Genomic DNA, 21,211 nt, shown 5'->3' with positions numbered 1-21,211 from the left:
ATTTATTTAGCTGTGTAAATACAGTCAAGAGGCTGTTTTGCTTTGTCATGGGTGAATCTGTAAAGGCTGGAAAACTACTCAGTTTAGGAAGGCTGCCTTGTGTAGTTTCCTGAAGTACAGTTTTCTCTAATGCTTGTCTGGGATAAAAATGGGTCTCGGTTCTTACAAGGCCTGTGTCAGGCAGTGATTTCAAGTGATCGTTTTCATGGGCACAGACAGAGGAATGATTTGGGAAACGCTGACTGTTCTCTTCTGACAGTGGATTTTCTTGCCATTCCAAGTGATTATATTTAATAAGTAATTCCAATTATTTCTCAAAGGAATAAACAGGAATTTCTAAGCAAAACATTTTCTCAGAATATGTAAATTCAAAACTACAGATTCCTAGTGGAAATGTAAGCATTAGTAGTAAAAGAAAATGTCTCCCAATTCTTAGAGTGCATTTCTTGACAAATTTTGACAGAAACAGACTTCCCAGAGTAACAGCACCTCACAGTCAGACTGATTATCTGGAGTTGATTATCCTATCTTTAAGTCTCTGTGCTACCTTGTTAATACAAAAGACATAAGCCCCAAATTACATTTAAGACCAGGAGAAAAAGTCAGTGCTGATATATATAGCTTGAAAAGCAAAATGGAACAGCCCTACTCTCCCAAGACCTGGACTCCAGAGTAAGCCAATTGCACAGAAGGGTCTATCTTCTGCAGATCAACCTTGCTTACTGTCAGCATCCTTCCTGTCACAACTGGAATTCCTGTTGGCTCTTGCTCCAAAGGCACATCAGGCTGGACTATCAAACCTGCCAGCCTTTTTCACAGGTCCTTTCTGGTACCTCTGCTCCAGCGTCACATCTCTCCATCCTTTACCAGCAAGCTGTGTCCTAATTATCTCACTGCTCTCTGAACTAAGACATTTCTTTGAACTATTGCTAGATTTGGTGTTTACAGGAGGTGACACCCAAGATAGACTTCTTCACCTGGGTCCTCAGTTGACCCCATCTTTTTCACTGAAATGCCTTGGTTTCTCTTAGACAAGAGAATTTAAAATAAACAAAAATCTGCAAGATAGAAGAAGTGAAAAGCTGTAGTGACGAATTTATTAACAAAACCATAAGGCCCACAGTACAGCTAATCAGAAACCAAGTTCCTCCAGTGGTATTTCCTCTAACATTTAAGGTCACAACATACATCAAAGCATGTGCAGTTAACGGCCTGCATAAATGTGCTTCATGAGCTTATCCCTTCCTGCCTCACTTTTTCTGTTTGTAAAGCTGAGGCTATATTATTAGACTGGGGCAGTGCTGTGAAGTCCAGCTTCTGACAAGAGATGTTACAATAATTACTGCAGCAGATGTAATAATCAAATGAAAGCAGCCATTCAAAAATCAAAGTACAAACCAAAGTACATCACTTATGTTGTGTGCTATTGCAGGTATAGAACCAGCAGAGCAGAAAAATGTTCACACTTGCTTCTAGATGTAATCCTCTGTTAGGAAAGTATCTCCCTCCCCCCCTCCCCCAAAAAGGTTTTTCCAGTACACTTTGCTGGTTTTAGCTGTAGCTAGAAAAGATACAGCTGTGTTTTTTGGCTTATACAGCTTGAAGCTGGAGCTCAACATTCAGCAACAGCTAAGTCTGAGCTGTTTTACAAAACTATTTTTCTGTAAACATTTTCATTCAATAGTTACCATGCGATATCTGTGCTCCCTTAAAGCATCCTAGTGACTGGGTGCCTTATCTTCATATTTCCAGACTGATCAGATACTTACTTGGGAGGTGGTCTGAAAGCTGGGGACAGAGGTGAGACAGAGAGCATTTATTGAAAGCTGGATTCTGACATGGAGTCCTATGATAGACAGTCCAACAAGCTGCTGCTGAGTGACAGACAGCAGCATCTCAACTGGCAGCTGAATTAATATAGTCAGTTTGAAGAAGAATTTTTAAGTTAGCCTTTAGCTCATGGGTTTGGAAAATCATTTGCAAATGGACCCCACACAAACAGGGCATAAAATAGAGGATCCAGGTTGGGGCTTGGGGGTTTTGTGCACATTTACACTTTCTGGTACTCAGATTCTTGCTTGAGGTTCAGGACAATCATACATGTTGCTAAATCATACAGTGCACAGAGGCTGCTTTAAGGAGGTTGGTTCCCACAGAGGTAAAGCCCGGCCAAGAATAGCATGTGTTTCCTCCTCTGCATCTAGCACAACTGTAGCTAAGTGGTTGCTTATGTTCAAAAATGAATGAAATATTCAATGAAAATAAGAAGCTTCACTGACACAATCACTGCTTCTTAATCATTACACAAAATAATGTTGTCTTGCCCACGCGTGTCTGGCTCTCTAAGAATCATGGAGACAAGACAGTGTTTGTGTAGCTGCTGCTTTTTTTGAAGAGTGTGCCTGTTTTGGGAGCATGTTCACAAATGTTTTAGCCCAGAGAGAAAGAGGTACATCTGGAAAGAGCATAAACCAGGTTGCCAGACTCTGTCACTGCTACTAGAAATAATTCTTTCTCAGGAAAGTACCAAAATGTGGCTGTCTGGTTTGCCCACAAGTATCCGGGCATTTTTCTTGGCAGGCATGGATACCAGCGGCTGTTGGCATTTTGATTGTTGCCCTAACTAGTGTCTATTCTTTCTCTTCTGAAGATGGAAGAATACACTTGTGGTTAAATCACTGGCCTAGGGATTAGGCAAAGTGGTTCTGCTCAGATTTTAGTCTGCATCCTTGGCCAGGTCACTTAAGCAAGAATTTTGAGAAATGCTCAGCACCCACAAATGGGATCAAATTTTTCATAAGCTCTCTGCCTCCACTGAGGCAGTAGCCAGATGATCAAAGGAACTTCTTAGAAAATCTGTCTGCAAGTGTCATTGTGAGAGCTACTGGGTGCTGATCACTCATGAAAATCTTCTCATTGAGGTGCCCATATGGGAATCAAACTCTCCATCTAGCTCCCATCATGATGGGAAGACACTTGAGAATCTGGCCAGGAGCAACCTTTTGAAATGCTACACCAGCAACTTTCTATGTGCCTCAATTTCCTCTAAAACGAGAGTGATGTTGCCAGGGTGCTTGGAAGGATAAATTTATTAACCTGCTGTGTGTGAGGTTCTTGGATGCTTCTGAAGCCAGGAAAGGGAGGTGAAGCATTTGTAGCATAGTGTCTTTCCAGACATACCAATCATCTGTGTAAAATGGACTGTGTTAAAGTGACTGGAGCAAGAGTCCAGGAGTCAGCTTTGCTCTATGTTTGCTCTCTGCTCTAATTTACAATCCTTCAAGTTCAGGAGCTGCTGTTTTTTGTTTGTCTCAAACCCTTGATCATGAGTCAGGGCTTCACCATTCTAGGGGGTGTAACATACAGATAAAAGAATTCAGCCTTAAAAACCTTTGTGCTGAACAAAGCAGAGCCAGGAGAATACATTGTAAAGAAACAAATGATGAAGCTGTTCCATTCAGCTGTTTGCCTTCTCAACTCCCTGCCTGTTGAGTACAGTAGTTTTATAATTTTCTTTCCTCACATGGTATTTCTTTCCTCACATCCCACCCAAGTGTTTGGTATTTTTGGGGGGAGTTCTGAGGGTTTAGAATTTTTTCTGAGGGTTTAGAATTTTAATTTTACAGGACTGGTCACTCTTATACTAGATACCCATATACAGCAATACTTTTGCAGGTGGAGTTCTTGGATTTAAAGATTCAAGAACATTAAATTCTTTTTTTTTTTTTTTTTTAACTTACAGTGGCTTCAGTTTTGACTCCAGATGTGGAAATCTGAAAGGTCCTGAACCTCCTGTAGTGTGTGCTGGAGCAGCCTTCCTTCTCTTTCTGAGCAGCCTTCCCTCACATGATGCGACGTTTTCTTCTTTCCAGCTGAGAGTGAAGCGCCACCCCCCCACCCCCCACCCCAAGGCCCCTTCATTTTTGGCCTTCCAGCACCACCAGCATCTGTGCGAGCTAATGCTGCCCAGATCCTGCTCCAAGGGCTGGCACGCAGAAGCGAAGCCCCAGCGCTGTGTCTCTGAAACCCAAGAAACATTAAATGCATTGTGTTTCCATAAATGCTCCTCAGCTAACTGAGCTGTGGGGAGTTTCTGCTCTCCTCAACCCTCACATCTCCTTTGGGAATGGGAGGCGCAGGTTGTGAGTGAGTTTTCTTTGTGCACTACCCCTGTGCAGGAATGGCGCTGACGTTGGAGTGTGAGGGAACCACAACCGCCACAGGAGGTGAGAGGTGCTCCAGGGCGAGGGGGCCCAGCCTGACTGACAGGGGCCCTGAGCCACGGCCATGCCTGGGCTGGCCCAGCCCTCACCACGGCTCGGTGAGGACAGGCTGTCACCATGGCTCGGTGAGGGTGAGATGTCACCAGGGCCCAGTGAGAGTGATCTGTCACCATGGCTCAGTGAGGATGAGCTGTCACCAGGGCCTAGTGAGGGTGAGATGTCACCAGGGCCCAGTGAGGGCGGGCTGTCACCATGGCGAGATGAGGGTAAGGTGTCACCACGGCCTGGTGAGGGAGAGCTGTCACCTCAGCCCGGTGAGGGTGAGATGTCACCACCCCACCGAACCATGGCAGCTTTCCTCAGGACCGTGTTACCTGCAGGTAATGGCCGTGGAGCAGGGTGGAGCCCTCAGGGTGCCCTGTGGTTTGGTTTTGTTTTAGAGTAGACTACAACGCCATTACAACTCAATCGCTGCTAAATGCAATCCGCTTGTTGCAAAGCATGGAACATGTAAAATTTTCTTAAGAAAGGATGTTCTTTAATGTTTAATCTTTGTATACTTTCAAGCCTAATCAACAAGAAGGGAGATTTAATCCACAAAACAGAGAACAGCTAACAAGCAAGTTCTAAGTGATGGCCAGGGGATAGAAAAACTAATTACTTGTTAGAATTGCCTTGTTAAGGCTTAGGCCTTGATGTTAAGGTTTAGGCCTTCACACGCTTCTGTCATCTTAGACCTGGGGCGAGGTTAACAAAGCTTGGGAAGGATGCCCACTGATAGTGGACACAAAGAATGCAGAATGTACAGAATGCAGACACAAACTCCTGCTATCTTGATAGCTTTTGGGCATTAGATACAACATTTCATGTTTTCCTGAAGCTCTCTCAATTTATAAGCAAAATATAATTTTGAGAGATAAAATAGAAATTTTGAGAGAGCAAAAATATTTCTCCTCATCATGTCTGGTGGCAGAGAAGGAGAAGCTGGAAGGAAGGGTTGCTGCACCCAAGCTGAGGTCAGTTATACTGAGTGCCCCCAGAAAGTGGCATGTTTCTTCCTCAGTCTCCTTCAGGTCTGTGGGGAATTGCAGGAACAGCTCTTGGTCTCAGCTGCAGTCATTGTTTTGAAGGGTAAGGCTGTGTGTATGTTGTGAATGCCCATCAGCCTAAAAATCCTGCTCTTGAAACGTGCTTGGCAAGTGGAGCATTGAAAATATAATAGGTTTCTGTTTACTTATTTTTTAAATACTTATTTTCATGAGATAAGCAGTTAGTAGAAAGTTCGAAGCACATGTAGCAGAGAAAATGCCTTTGAGCAGTCACAAATTGAATTTATTTTGCTTGTCAGTCCTTTTGTATTGAGCTCTTGACAATGTCTAGCATAGAAGTGATATGTGATGTTGAAAATAGGGTATTTCAAAGAATAATATAAAATATTCATTGTAAGTGAATTCTGAACTCAGTGAAAGGTAGTTTTTGTGCTTGAAATTTGAATCAAAGAGCTATCTTGTCCTGACTATGGAACACAAATATTCCATAAGAATTACATGCCAGAACTAACCACCACCACTTGGATTTTAGACACTGAGTATTTGCAGCTAGTTGCGTAAGAGCAATCTAAAATCGAAATGGAATGAAGGTGACATACCTGAGACAAATGAATTTCCTTTAAACTAAAATTTAAAAGCCATCTGATAATTCCATATCAGTGCATTAAAAAAAAAACTCCTGTAAATTACTCTTTAATCAAGTATGACGACTGAATGCTAAACATATAGTTTTCTGTATGAACAATGTTTTTAGCTGAGACTAGTAATGCCAGCTTAGGGAACAATCCTGAAACTGTGCTCCATGTTTCCTGATGTAATAAGTTAATGCTCAGATATCCAATAGATAATAATAGTCTGTCACAGTTCCCAAGCATAAAAGCTAAAAAATCATCCTTGCAGTGGCAGCTTGGACTGTACTGCATAGACATCCTGAATTTAGGTAGGATGGCTGAACTGAAGGACAGCAGGAATTCCCGTAACAGACACAGAATGTCCAACTATGGCACCACTTTCTTCCGTGGCAGACAGGAACTGCTGCTGTGTCTGCACCTGTAGGAACATCCGGCAGAACAGCCCGGAGCTTTCACTGCCTGGCTTTGCACGCACCCTGTGTGTGCAGCAGGAACTCAGTTCATCATTAACACCTCAGCCTTCATTGCAGCCTAGTTTCTGAGCTCTTCATCCATAAAGCAGGGATAGGATGGGACAGAATCCTTCCTGTTGTGAATTCACTTATGCAATTACTACTTAATAAATAGGCAGGGTAGCTCTTCTGAAATAACATTCAGTCTGTGATTACATATTAAAATACTGAGGCTTGTCCAGTAATCTACAGCAGCATATCACAAGGTGTACCCGCAATGAATGCAGTCTTGGAATATCTTCAGTTATAGCCAAATAATGATTACAGCCATTTTTGAAAGCATAGCTGGATTTTGCTAAGCTCTGCCCACCTTCAGCAAAAGTCTGTCCATTCACTGTAGGGCTTGTGTTCTGTTTCAGTGTTCTTTTTTTTTTTTACCCTGAGTTAAGCAGAACTTGGCTTTGATCCTTTAAATCCTTCTCCCTATCAACTCAGCAACCACAGAGGCAGTTTATTACTGAAAAGAAATCTAAGAATCAGTTTTGGCCAGCATTGTCTTGGAAAGTTCATTTTATTAACATGGTTTTGGTTTTATTTCAGAAACACTTTGACAAGCACTGACATTTTTGGAATCAGTAAAGCACAAGAGACTTACTCCTAAAGGCCTAAGCTTTGCATTTTTCTGCAGCAAACAATGTGACGTGCTACTATGGTAAATTCAATTCAAGCCCCTGACTGAAAAGAAATAAGTACTGAATGTTGTCTTTTTTTCCCCTTCATTTTCTAAAATATGTTAGTGCTTGTGAGATATACTTCCTTAACTGCTCTTTGCTTATCTGCTTTTCATCTATAGTGCAGGTGGCGGATCTATCAATGCTGGCAACATAAACTTTCCTCACACGCCTGCTTTTATTGCACAGCTTTGACCTAAAGCAACTACCTCATGACTTTTTGCTGAGATTTGCCAACAAGGGTCCCAGTTGTGTGTTTTACATTAATATCCATCAACTGAGAGTTCAACTAAGATCACCTACTTCATTTAAAAAGGAATACTAGGAAATATCTGAACCTTTTTTATTGTTGTTGTTGCTGTTTTTCTTTAAGGCAAGCTGAAAGAGAATTTCTGGTCTCCAAGAAATATAAATACTCTTGTTCTGATACTGTGCATTCACTGGAACTCCATGTGTAGTGGGAAGAATGGAAGGGCAGAACACAGGTGAGTTATGTGCTGACATAACCAGACTTGACTGCTAGATTTCGTTAGTGGTAAATTGATTATCTTTGGTTTGTGTGTCCTTGGGGCTGTGCCACCTTCCATTCTGTCCCTTTGAAAATTATATTGAGGGAGAGGCAAAGTAAGCATCCATTCCAGAACATATGTATATTACATACATGTGTTCTTCTCATGTAATAAGAGGGGGTTTTGTTAGAAACTTGTTAGAAACTCTTTCCAGAATTTTTTGTTGCAAAAATTGTCAAATGATTTGGTTGGAGTTCCCTATGCAAATCCACAGTGTGCTACTTTCAGAGTGAAGAATGCAGCAGTATGTCGGTCTGGAAAGAGTGGTTGCTTTTTTAGTTAGCAGGAAACATGTGCTGCAGATGTTTCAAAGCTCTGGCTTTTAATATACCTTTGATAGCTGCTATGTCAGGCTGTTAGTTTTGACTCATTCTCCCTTTAATGGGATAGCTTTAATACATCCTATGTATTGCCATGATAGATTCCTAGGAGCTGAAGTAAACTGGCATAGCTGATCCGGGAGTTTGCGACTTTTAGTGCTGTGAATATTTTTTTAAAACAAAATATCTTTCTTAAGTTTACAGTACTTTTTTTTTTTTATCTCAACTTTATTTCAAAGTGACTGCATAAATTCTATGCCCTGTTTCTTTCTCCAGTTGTGTAAACAGGTTATATAGGCCTTTTCCTACAGGAATGGAAAAGAAGTAGTTAGCTTCTTTTTCTATTTCGTTTTGTGGTGGGGTTTTTGTTAGTTTTGCTTTGGTGGGTTTTTTTTGTTTTGTTTTTTTAAGGTTGGAGTGTTCTTTTTGGTACCATTTACTCCTTACTTGCAAATGTGGAGTTCTCAGAAGCTGATATTTTGAAGTGTTACACTTCAGGATTGCCAAGAATATTTGTGCTAACAGCCCAAATGTCTCTAAAATGAGTGTAATGAGTGCACACACGCATTTGTCTTGAAGAGGTGGAAAAAGCAAGGTGTGGATGTGATGCAGAACAGAAGGATGCCCTAGCTGTGTAGAATTATGAATGGCACAGCTGCCAGCAAGCTTCTCATATCCAAAGTGGGAAGTTTCTTACCTACCAGGAAGTCCATATTATTTTTGAGTGCCCTCATGTTGAACTCAGTTTGCTTGTTGATGAGAACCCATAAAGAATGATGTCCACAGGCGTGCACAGACACCACAGTAATCAGTTCACCACAGGCTCACAGCACTGGGAATAGAACTTCAGACCTTTGCCTCCGCAAACACAGCTGCTCATCTGGCCTGGGCTTTGTATCCAGCAGAGGGAACTGATAAACACTCTCATAGGGCTGCTTTATGTGTTTTCCATAACCAAAAGAGGGCACTGATTCTCACTCCCTTCTGATAAGGGTCCACTTAATGTCACCCCTCAACACTTTCGCGTGCCATTTATAAGCAACAAACTTGTCCACTTAATGTCACCCCTCAACACTTTCACGTGCCACTTATAAGCAACAAACTTATATTTAGCTTACTTTTGCTATAAAATATGGACTTGCATTAAATTTTAATCACCTAAAGATGTCCCAAGACCATAGTGGTATTAATTCCCTGCAGTGCAATTATGAGACATTAAATTCATTACACATCAAGACAATTACAGAAAAACATCCAACATCTCAGTAGTGCAGGGAAAGCAACCATAATTGTTTACTGGTGACTACGGAGAAGAGGCACAGTTATTGCTCAAGACCAACAAAAAGCTCCAGAACCAGGACTCATCATTATCTTTCTGAACATACATACATTCACAACTTTTGCAGGGGGAAAGCCACAAAAAAGGCAACAACACTTGAATAAAACTCTAGAAAGTGTAAGTGGCAAAAATAAGGAACTTCTGTACAGTTAAGTACAACTATTTGCTAATTTTTTGAGAGGCAGAACAAACAAATGTTTTTGTCTTGTTCTTCACTACATTACCTCCATTGAATCATTGCTCTTTTAGAAATATGACAGTAGTGAAAACTAAAAATTATCTCCCTGTAGAAAGAAAGAACCCACAGCCTACAATAACTGGAAGGCAAAAGAAGGAAGGGAAAACATACAGATATATTTTAGCTTAAGAGATAAGACTTAACCTTACATCCCCTGAGATACATAGCAAGACATAGAAAAAGTGGGCAGAAAATTCTGCCATGCAAATATGCTCATAGACATATAAAAATTGTCTTCTGTGGCAGATAGTGAGATGACCATTAATGGCTCCTTTTCTAGTCCTCCAGTTACCTCTCACATGTCCATCACTTTTTCTATGAACAATGTATGCTTACCTGTAGTTTTTAAGTTAAGACTAAGAGGCAAGGCCTCCATTGCTAGGGTAATAATGCTGGAAATTGAGCACTGGAACGTGTTAAGTGAGGTGGGGTTTTTTGGGTTTTGGTTTTGGTGGGGTTTTGGGGGGGGGTGGTTTTTTTTTTAATTTGGTTTTGTTGGTTTTGAGGGTTTTTTTGAAATGCAGTATTTACAAGGTCACAGGAGCAATTTTGAATCTGTTCCCTCATAAATTAACTTGACACTAAGAACTAGAGGCATAGGACAAAGCTGGTGGTTGGGGCTTTGGCTTTTGTTTGTCTGCTTGCTTGTTTGTTTGTTTGTTTAAATGGGTATGAAGTTTTATCATAGATGTTTATAGAAGTGGCACATGATAGTGAATGTAGAAAAGAAAGGAAGATCAATATTAATGTCCCCTACAAGATCCTTTCAATAATTTTGCTTAAGCCCTATAAGCTTCTCTTTGAACTCTTTACTGCTGCTGAGTTACCAAGACTGAGTTCTTACAGTCAGATGCTGCCCATCATTTCTGGTCCATGGCAGTGGATCTGTGCTTCCTCAGCCTGCCAAGACTGGGCTGGTCTCTTTTAACCATAGCGTGTAAGAAAGAGATGAGCGCTTGCTTATTTTTTTCATTGTTTATTTACACCCTCCAAGAATGATTTATTTGTAAGTCTTGTTAAGGGGTTTGTAAAGGCTTTCATAGGAAGTTTGAAAGTGTTAGGAATAAATTACCTCTCTCAAGATTTGTCACTGGAATTCTCCTTGCTGTTCAGCCCTAAAGAGTCAAAGACAGAGCAGCTACAAAGGGGTGGACTTCATAAGGCTGAATACAAAACGAAGTGTGGGATTAGTGCTGGCCTGGAAACCAGAGAAGCTAAATCTGACACTCTGCCATTAATTTTACTGTGACCTCGAGTAAAATATTTAATATATTTAGTGACAGCATGGCCAGAGGAAAACATAATCTCTCCCTACAGAGAGGTGTGAAAATAAATTCCTGAAGGTAAGAATTTCTCCCAAGCAGTGGTAGTGGCAGAACTATGCATAGATAAGCAGACAGTGATATGTTTATCCTCTGCTTCTATGTATCTAGTCTAGCACTTTAGACAGCACTGGGAGTTACACTAGTGGCTTAAGTAGATACTACTGCCCTAAATAAACACCTAAAAAAACAAAGTATAACTGCCAGGAGAAGTGGCTTAGCATCCCTGCTTAACACTTAACTGGTCTGTGGCTGAAAAAATGAATATAGTCTTTTTCCCTTTATTTTTTTTTAATGTTATGATCATTACTCAAAAAATCTGAATTCCTTGCTCTCCCAGTGATCCCCCCCTTTTTTTTCTTTAATTCAGGTTGCAGAATTACTACAAAAGTGCAGTATTTTTATTTTAATATCAGTGTGCTTTGATCTTGCAAAAGGGAGTTTCAGATGAGCACAGAAGTCAATAAATGCATTCCTAGACATTTGAGTTCTCTTGGAGACCTGCTGGATACAGTTTCCCTTCATCCCCTGCTGCAAAGTGATGCTAAGCTGAATTATCTACTCAGCCCAAGAGAGCAATTGCTCAGAGGAGATTCTGATCTAAATTAGTTGCATTCCTTTGAATAGAGTTTTCTTAATATGTCCTGAAATCCATTTTTCAAATGCCAAAACATTACATTTCACAGCAGACTTTAATAAAAGGTATTTTGCTAGATATACATTTCCTCTGGCAAATGCAATCTTTTTTTCCTCCATGAAATTTGCTCTATAAAAATTTTGATTTATCTGATAGACTAAAATTCTGTATGAACAAATTAGGCTTTATTTCCACACTGTAGACCTAAATTCTGTACGCATTGAACTTAAAATCACATATCTGTGTTTTGCAACAGGGGTGTTTTTTGGAAAGGAGAGGTTTGCTGTAAAAATCAGATGTTAACTAAGAAATAAAATTTTGTAGCTCAGAGTTAATGCCAGTTATGAGGAAAACCATTAGGCTCTTTTCCTGTCTTCTATGCACAATTTTTATTAATTACCTGGTTGCAACATAGTTGCGTAGTTTTACTGTAAGTTTGCTATAGAAAGCACTGTATTTTGGTTTTCGAATAGTTCCGTTTATTCGGGTTTTGGATTTTTGTTGTTTGGGTTTTTTAGAAAGATACTTATGTAATCTTGCAGGCAAATAGCTGAAGGCAGTGGTTTTTTCCCCACGAGTTAGAATAGATAACATAAAATCAGAAAAAATCTTAGATACGGTCTGCAGAAAAGGGTACTTGGAGCAGAGTTCTGCTGTTATACAGTGCTATAGCTTAAAATATTGCAGCTAATGTGAGTACAGTTATATATGGACATAATTATTTTCTAAAGAAGACTTTCTGTTTGTGAAAGACAAAAAAAGACTCAGTTTAGGAAGAGAATTAGACATTAAGAAGAAAATATCACTATTTAACTGAAGAATGTATTATGTATTTACAGACAGTGTTCTTCTTTCTTTTGGAAGCTCATACTTTCTCTCCTCTCTGAGCACTGTAGAGAGGCACTGTAGGATTAGGATTTCTGTGATGGAATTTCTTTAAACAGGTGACTGTGTGTTAAAAGTGCACTGACTCACACAATGTGAAAAACTGCTACTGGTCACTAATAGATTCATCTCTGGGAGGATGGACAGATCCATGGATGGGAAAGCAAATACAGTTTTGAAACCACTTTAAAATGTTTTTACTGTTCAGTAGCTGTCTCTGAGGCACTGAACTATTCCTTCCTCTAATGCTAGAAATGCCTATGTAGGAAAACTGCAGATAAAATATAAACAAGCTGATTTAAAAGTTTCATAGAGACACAAGGTCTGTTGTTCCAAGAAACAGAACTTTGCTTGTAGAATATCTACTTTAAGCATATTTGGTACAGGATAATTAATTCCATCAGTCTTATTACTGTGCTTCTGTGAGGGTTTAAGTTCCATCACACTTTTATTAAAGGCAATGAAACCTTTGAAGGTGCACTTCAATCCCAAGATTGTCTCAGTCTGGCTAGTAAATGATATTAGCAATAAAACCCAGTTCCTTCCTTAAATTAGCACTAAGCATTTTTTTTCCTAAGACAGAATTTAAGGAAGCTTTACAGTTACTTTTTTTTCATAACTTTGACTGGACTGAGAAGGAGACTATTAAGAGGGATAATAAATTGTTATAATTGGTCTGGGTATACTAATCTCTTCAAAATCAATCAGAAAGAGAAAGAAGACCTTTTCTCAGCCACAGTGTTTCCCAGCAAGGTCTGTTTTTATTTCACTGCTAAAACAACAGACTGTTACTAACTTAAATGTCAGATGACACTACATCTGAAAAAAAAAAAAAAAAGGCGGGGGGAGCCAGCACCACCCAGCAAGGCAGTGCTAGAGTTCACATTAAGACTTCCTCACAATAGCTGGTTAGAACAGAAACCTGAAGTAGCAGTAATCTTACCTTGAGTACACAAGATCCAAGGAGAGAAGATCACTGGCTCGAAACAGTGGAGGACTGAGAAAGTGCTCTGATCTGCTGCTGGTAGCATGCACTTGGCTTTTATGTGCAGGTGGGAGGAGCTGCTCCCTACGGTAGGTGGGCAGAGAGGATAGCAGGCAGACAGCCTTCAGAAGGCATTGTAGAGTTTTTGCTCTTTGGGGACAGAAAGAGGGAGGATAAGCAAGCTGGATGGCATATACATGAGAAATAGTGTTGGATTTATTTTGCTTTGTTTTTTCTGTAAATCTGTAGTTAACTAAAGATTTTCTAAATCTGAATCTCTGAATTATTCCAGTTGCAGTTACAATGCTACTAGGTCTCACTTCTTCTATTGGAATGATTTTTGTGGCAGTGAGATACTAATGCAAAGTCTTTATTAGAAAGGTCAGTGTTTCCCTTTCTGAAAAAGGATAGCTATGAGGAATCAGCCCCTTGATCTTTGAAGTTGTCTATTTTCTCAAGGATTGAACTTCCTTTATATTCCAAACGTCTACTAGATTTCAGCTCTGGAACCCTACTAAGTTTCTGTTTTGCTGAGCTACACAGCTTTTTCTTGACTCAAGCTGTAACATGTTCCATCTACACACTGACTTTCTAACAGTTTAGAGCAGTTTTATTGTTCACTGTGTCTGAGTTCTAAACAATTTCCCCAGCTGGTATTCTCAAAAGGCAAATGTAGCCTAAAAGACAAACCAGTAAGAATATGCATTCCTGGTGGTTTCTGTGTAAAATCATTCATTGTTAATTTTAACTCATTCATTGCTTTCCACTAAGAAGAGTGGATGGCACAGATTCCAGACACTGGCTCCTGCAGGTGAAACAGTTGTACCCATCTCAAATACACTAATTTTCTATTCATGTATCTTCCTGCATGAGGCATCTGGGCCTGTATTATTTTCCATAATACACAAGTAAAAACCTGTGTCATATTGGAACATATAATGGGTGGAGAAAGCTGCAAACATAAAAGAGGAACAGTAGTGTGTAATTAAGGGAAAGTCTAGAGGTACATCCTGACTTAAAATCTGGGAAGGACCAGGTAAAAAATGAGTTAGTATCTTAGTTACAGATTTGAGATACGTTTGTAGCAGAGCTTGTGGAGATGAGATAGGGTATCTACTACTTCTTTTGCAGAAGGGCCAATCTGATCAGAGGTTCTAAGATACTTTTTTTTAAAAAAAGGCAGTACTGAGTGAATTGATCAGAGCATAGTGAGTTGCATACAACTTTATTTAGTCTTGTCTTTTTAGAAAAAGGCTTATAAATCAAGCACCCATCAACTTGGATGACAGTGTTATGTGGCAAAAAAAGTTGCATAACCCTGGTGATGTAGCCTCTGAGATTTGGAATTGTCAAGTTGAAAAGGACTGGTTTAATTGCTAGTATTTCTCACAGGTATTGATTTACTGTTGGTTAGGGGATTTTCTACATTATTGCAACTAATTGGGAAAATAATTAATGTTATTTTGTTATTTCTGCAGCACTCAAAGTATTTTTGCAATTCTCATTAAGAAATGAGTTTTTCTGCTGTGAAGAGATTACAGTGTGCTTTTGGGAAGGCTACACAAAGTAATTATAACATGGGAATAGGGAAAGAAAGGGTACAACTTACTGCAATAAGTTTATGTCATTAGTTCATTTAGGGCACTTAGTAAACCTAGATTGAACCTAGTTGTTCAAATGACTAAAGGATACACATAAAGCAGAATTCTACTCAGCTAGCATCTAAATAATCAGATGATTTTGTACTTAGACAAATCAAGGTTGAGATTTTCAGAAATTCATGTACCCACGTCCTTATTTGATGGTTAAACTGCTCTGCTGTATCAAAATTGCTGAGCTTTCTGTAAGTCCCTTCAAAAATCAGTGGATACTTCTATAAACTCAATACCGTCAAGAGATCAAGTTCTGTTTTTTATTTTTTTGGGAACAAATGTTTGAATGTGAAAGACTAGCTGTATGTTGGTATATTTTTTTGCTTGTTTTTTTAACTCCTGACCATAAACTGCAGGTGCTAAGCACCACTTCAGTTCTCAGAAGTGAGTCAATACTCTTCCCTACTGTATGGGTTGTGTACACTGATCACATGTCCTACTATACTGCAGACTCAAGGATGACCTTACCTTTTAATACTTCTAGAAGAGAATAATTAAAATTTTTTATTTTGTTCCTTTCTTCGAGGAATCTTAAAGCACTTAACAAGTGTTAAATAGACCTACCAATACATAACATAGATAAAAAGTATTAGACCTATATTAATAATTATTAAAGGACCATCATGATGCAATTATATGGAAGATTACCTGATGAGGTTACAACATTATGCAGAGACTTCATAGAATTATTAATATTCATTCCCTGAGTTGGAAGTGACTCACAAGGATCATCAAAGACCAACTCCTGGCTCTGGACAGGGCACGCCAAGAATTACACCATGTGCCTGAGAGCATTGACCAAACACTTTCTGAATTCTGCCAGGCTTGGTGCTGTGACCACTTCTCTGGGAAGCCTGTGGCAGTGTCCAACCACCCTCTGGGCAAAGAACATTTTCCTGATATCCAGCCTAAACCTCCCCTGACACAGCTTTAGGTCATTCTCTCAAGTCCTGTCACTGGTCACCACAGAGAAGAGACTGGTTCCTTCCCCTGCACATCCCTTGTGAGAAAACTCCTCTTACTCTTCTCCAGGCTGAACAGACCAAGTGATCTTAGCCCCTCCTCATACAGTTTCCCCTCAAGGCCCTTCTCCATCTTCATTGCCCTCCCCTGGAAGCTCTTTAACAGGTTTATATCCTTCTTGTATTGTGGCACCCAGAACTGCCCCCAGCACTCGAGGTGAGGCTGCCCCAGCTCAGAGCAGAGCAGGACAATCCCTCCCTTGCCCGCCTGTGATGTTGTGCCTGATGCCTCCCAGGACAGGGTTGCCCTTCCTGGCTCCAGGGCAGTGCTGACTCAGGTTCAACTTTCCACTGACCAGGACCACAGGGATCCCTTTTCAGGGCTGCTTTCCAACATCTTGTTCCTCAATCTGTATACACACCCATGGTTGCTCTGTCCCGGGACCTGTGGGTTTCTGGTCACTGCAACACTTATCTTCCCTAAGGAGACTTTTAGTAGATGAAACTTTACTAAAATATCCGTGGGAAACTTGAATTAGGTCATCATATGATCAACTGGATTTCAGGGCACACTGCCAGGCTGGACAGTAAATTCAATATGGACACTTGGCAGAAAGTGTCTATCCTATCACCAGGAGTGATGTCCAAACTTTCATTTTCCATCTGCCTTTTTAAAATAAAGTTATTTTTTCAATAAGACCCTCCAGTGCTCTAGCCCTTCTACTCCATTCTTGCCTCAAAATATCTAGATTGGTTTGCCATGAGCTTCAAAGAATTTTTTGAGGCAGCCTGTCCTTTCCAAAATCTGTATCAGGTACTTGCTTTACTTGATGGTAGGGCTATACCCATAGTGCAGAACAGAACTGCTAGTAAGGAAATCGATGTAATGAAGTACTTAAACTTGGATAGATGGATTTATCACACTTTTGAGAACAATGCAAATTTTATTTTCAATGAATTTTATTTTCTATAAATTTATTTAGTAGTAGAGTCTTCTATTAAAATAGTTTTGGCATACAAAGTTTTGGCAAAGAGCAGAGGTGGCATCATCCTTAAGAAATAGTTTAAAACTGTAGCTGTACAACTGACATACATTTCACTCTAGGTCTTCTAAAAGGAGATAAGCCAAAATTCCTGCATTTGTTCCATATAGGAATTGACTACTCCCAGTTTGCCCTGAATGTGACAGAGCTAAAATAATGTGACCTAATGTGTTGGTAGTGGAAAGAATAACTATGGATAGACTGGGAGGCTGAACCTTTGGAAAGAAATTACACTTTACATAGCATCACAGCAGTAGCTCGGGTAGGTGGCTACTTTATCAAGGAGGCCTTTATATTATCAAAGGAGGAGAGTCCCCAGACAGTTGGATAGCATGGTGATGGCAGAAGATTAGCTATCAAGATGAAGGTGTCAATGTTGTTTTTAAACCCAAGCCAAAAAATATTAGAAGGAGACCTCCTAACATAAAGTGGGGTAACACAGGCAATAGCAGCCAAATTTCAACTATAAATGTAAAAAAATCATTATTCAGGAAAGGGGAAAACATTTCAGGGTTTGTTTTGATGGGTTTTAATAGAAAAATATTCTGAACAGCCTACAGGTAAATTTCTGTTGCCCTATGCAACCCTCATGTAAATATATTCTTCTTTTCATCATATTTGGCTATAGGACCCCAGACACCAACAATGTCTCAATTTCACCAGTGGTATATTTTATTAACCTGTGGTTTCAGGCAACATTCTGTCTTCTGTCATGCTTCCCATCATTGTAAGTTTTATTCAAAGACTTTCCAGCAAGTTTGCCTTTTAAAGAATTAAATGTGACAGTATTGCAATTTTTATAGAGTATTGTTGGCTGGGGTTTTTTTTAATAGTAGATTCATAAACTTAGAGGGTAGAGTAATGGGAGAGAGCGAACAGTTCTCAAAGTTTTCTCTGCAGGATACTGACAATCTGTCTGATATTGCCTTTCACATTTGTATCTGTAGATTAATCCCAGTCGGGTGGTCTGGCTACAAAAACACTGTATGCCATCCAGTGTAGGATACAAAATCAGGATAAATTTTGAAAATGCAGATCTTGCATTGTAGACGAGCATAGATCCAGGGCCTGACTGCCTGTGGAGAAAGCACATGTCTACCTCAAACAATGTTTGCCCCAGTATTACAAGGTTCATTCTTTAGCACGTCACCTGATAGAGGCAGAATTGAAAAAAGAATTGATACAGAACATTCTGCATCTCTAACTAATGCCATATTGTATGTCTTGACTGCATTGATTCTGTTATGTCCACCAGTGGAAAGGGAATGCAGTCCAAAGCTGTTAGTATCAATTCAATCAATCCAGCCTACAAATGCATCATTTAGCTCTTATATTTACTGAATTCCTTTATCTGTGTGTCAGCTCTGGAATTTCCACTGAGATTCTCTAGCTGATGTTGATGCTTGCCATACCAAAACGGAAAAAAAGATAACATTTTTTTTTCATGGAGCAACTCTCTGCAGTGTTAACTTGAAGACTGTCAGTTTTTCTGGAAGGTGTATGATACAGCATTAGCCCAATTGAACATATAAAATCTGTGAGCTCACTGACTGGGGAAGCAATTCTTCTAAAACTGGGAGAGTCTTGCTTGACAGCAAATTGAAAGTGAGCCAGCAGTAGTTTGTGGCAACAAAGGACATTATCTTGGACTGTAATCACAGGAGCACAGCCAGTAGCTTGGGAAAGTGATTATCTCCCCCTACTCAGCACTTACTAGGCCATATTTAGAAGATTATATCTAGTGTTGAGTCTGCTGGTGCAAGAAAGATGCCAGTGAACTTCATTGGGGTAAGTGGGGGGCGAGGCGGGGGGGGTCACTGATGTTGTCTCCCGGGCTGCTGCACTTGGCGGTCAGGGTGAAGGAACAGGGCTTGTCCAGCCTGGCAACAGTCAGGTTTGGGGGTTTGTCAAACAGCTGCCTAAAGGGAGGTTGTTAAGAAAGTGGAGATGGGCTCCATGGTGGTGGAAGGACAACTGACAGCAGGCCTCAGTTGGAAAAAAGGAGGTTGTGTCTGGATATAAGGAAAATCTTTTTCCCTTCAAGAGTAATCAGGCGGTGGAACTGGTTGTTGGTGAAGCTGTGCAGGCTCCATCCTTGGAAGCTTTCAAGAGCCAAGTGGATAAACCTTGAGAAGAGTGGTCTGACTTCATGGCTGACCCTTCTTCAAGCAGGAATTGATTCCATTAAAAATCTTCTAATATTCCTAATTATGCTGTAATCCTTTGTCATCGTACAAAAATACTGAGTTTCCACTCAGGTGATATTTGTGCAGGAGTTCAGATCAGATGGGTGTCAGTTCATCTGCATTTCAGAGATTGAGACATTGGCCCAGAGGATGATCAAAGCTGATAAATTGTCCCTGTATTCAAATCTAGTGTTTGTCCATTTCTGAGAAGTAATCAAGATAAAACATGGAAGTCGTACTTTTTAAAACATGATTGAGGATTAAATAAGACTTGTGTTCAGTTCCACTAGAATGTGCTTGGTGGCAGTATTATGCATTCTGTGTGCACATTTTGAATATTTTTCTTTTAAATAAGTTTCCTGAAATTTTATTTAAGAAAGCCAAGTGGCACACATTTTGTCTGTAAGATATGTATATTCTTTTAATACTTTCTGCCAAAAGATTGTATAGGGATTTTTTTATTATTATTTTAGAAAGATAATTTGTGCTCTGTTTCAAATGAAATATTGCATCCTTGGGAAAATGTATTTATGATCAAAGGAAATACTTGGCCCAGTGACACTGAAGTTAAAAAGGGAATGAAACAGAACTTGAATAAAAATGTTGATGTTTTCTAATCCATCTCTACTGCATGGGTCTTATGCCTAATCTCACAGATATTGCTCGCTTTGTAACCACACAATTAATCAGTTTTGAAATAATACACTATTTTGATATCCTAGTTACATCATTAATACGTTCTTTTCCCTTCTGCACAAAGAAGAGCTGTATAGAGACAGAATTAAATTTTTCATCTTCATTAATGTTCAAACTGCCTGATATTATGAGAGAATCACTAAACCATAAGAATTTGATTACGAATATTGTAACAATTTTTTGCTTCAGGACTGGGGAAAATGTAGTTTTTTGCATATTTAGTCATTGACAAAAATAGATATTGTAGCAGCAACCCTCATTTTCTTCAAATTGCATCAAAATTTTGTGTTGAGGGAGACAGTATTTTTTAGTCTAACTCCTGAGAATGTGGTGTGAAGGAAGCAGGCCAGCTTCTGCTCTCAGTTGTACTGTGGAAAAATAGGAGCTTGAGCAGAGACAGGGTTGGCAGTGCTCACAGATTTTGGTAGAGTTGTTTTTCAATCCTTCATTCTATTTCAGTCTTCTTACTTTGCTGTAGTAGATCAGAGTATGGCCTATGGAGTGTTTAGCAAAGAACCTGTCAGTTCAATACCTTTGCAGATCTTTTATCAGTTCCATTTTTTTATTATATATTAAGTTGCAATAAGCTAAGTTGTAAGTTACTGATTTGGGTTCACAGTTCAGTGTTTCCATTGCTCTGTTTTAGTGTAGACATTAAACAATGTTAACTTGTTCCCAAGAACCATAGGCTGGCTAAGTTCATGCTAGTGAAAGACCAGCACTGGGGTTTTTTTCCTACTTTCGTTTTCTTCCTACCCTCCCCCACCCTTTTATTTTTAAAGGAAAGAGTACTTTAGTACTTTACTCTTAACTGACCAGTTATATTAATGTCAGGAAGGTGAGGCATCCATAATTATCTTTTTAATAACAGTGTCCTTCCACTGCTAGAGAAGGAGAGTAATGCATCTAGTTGACACCCTACATTCTCCTCTGGGAGACAGTTAGACTTATGCTATTCTAACAATGTGGCTCTTTTGCACTAGAATACTTTTAGACTCTTTATCAAACTGCTTATAGTCCCATCTCCATGTCCGAACTCAGCGTTACAAACTTTTAAAAGTATAGAGAACTTGACATTGTTTTATTTCTGTGAGTGCTCATTTCAGGGCTGTTTATTTTACAAAAGAAAAAGAACTCTTCTAGCATCTGTCATTAATGCACTTGCAACAAGAAAAGGCAGGCTGAACTACTGAAGCTTTAACTTTCAGTATAGCATGTTATGTGAAAGCCTTTCTACTCCATCCAAATGCAAAGGCCCTTCATATATTAAAGCATTTATTTCTATTTATG

The 21,211-nt window shown here is 39.6% G+C and overlaps 1 protein-coding gene across 6 annotated transcripts in view; it reads right to left on the bottom strand.

Moving 5' to 3' along the window:
• The window catches only part of COL8A1 (collagen type VIII alpha 1 chain), an 87,915-nt gene extending 74,464 nt beyond the window's left edge, over window positions 1-13,451 (bottom strand). For all 6 annotated transcript variants that reach the window (XR_015801181.1, XR_015801179.1, XR_015801180.1 and 3 more), the window contains exon 1: window positions 13,341-13,451. The gene's annotated coding sequence lies outside the window, so the exon portion shown is untranslated. The remainder of the gene's footprint in view (window positions 1-13,340) is intronic.
• Between the last annotated feature and the right edge of the window lie 7,760 nt (window positions 13,452-21,211).

Source organism: Sturnus vulgaris, chromosome 2 (assembly GCF_052056855.1).
Source record: "Sturnus vulgaris isolate bStuVul1 chromosome 2, bStuVul1.hap1, whole genome shotgun sequence".
NCBI classification, from domain to species: Eukaryota; Metazoa; Chordata; class Aves; order Passeriformes; family Sturnidae; genus Sturnus; species Sturnus vulgaris.
Note: the sequence above shows the minus strand (reverse complement) of the source record. Positions and strands in the feature narration are given on the sequence as shown.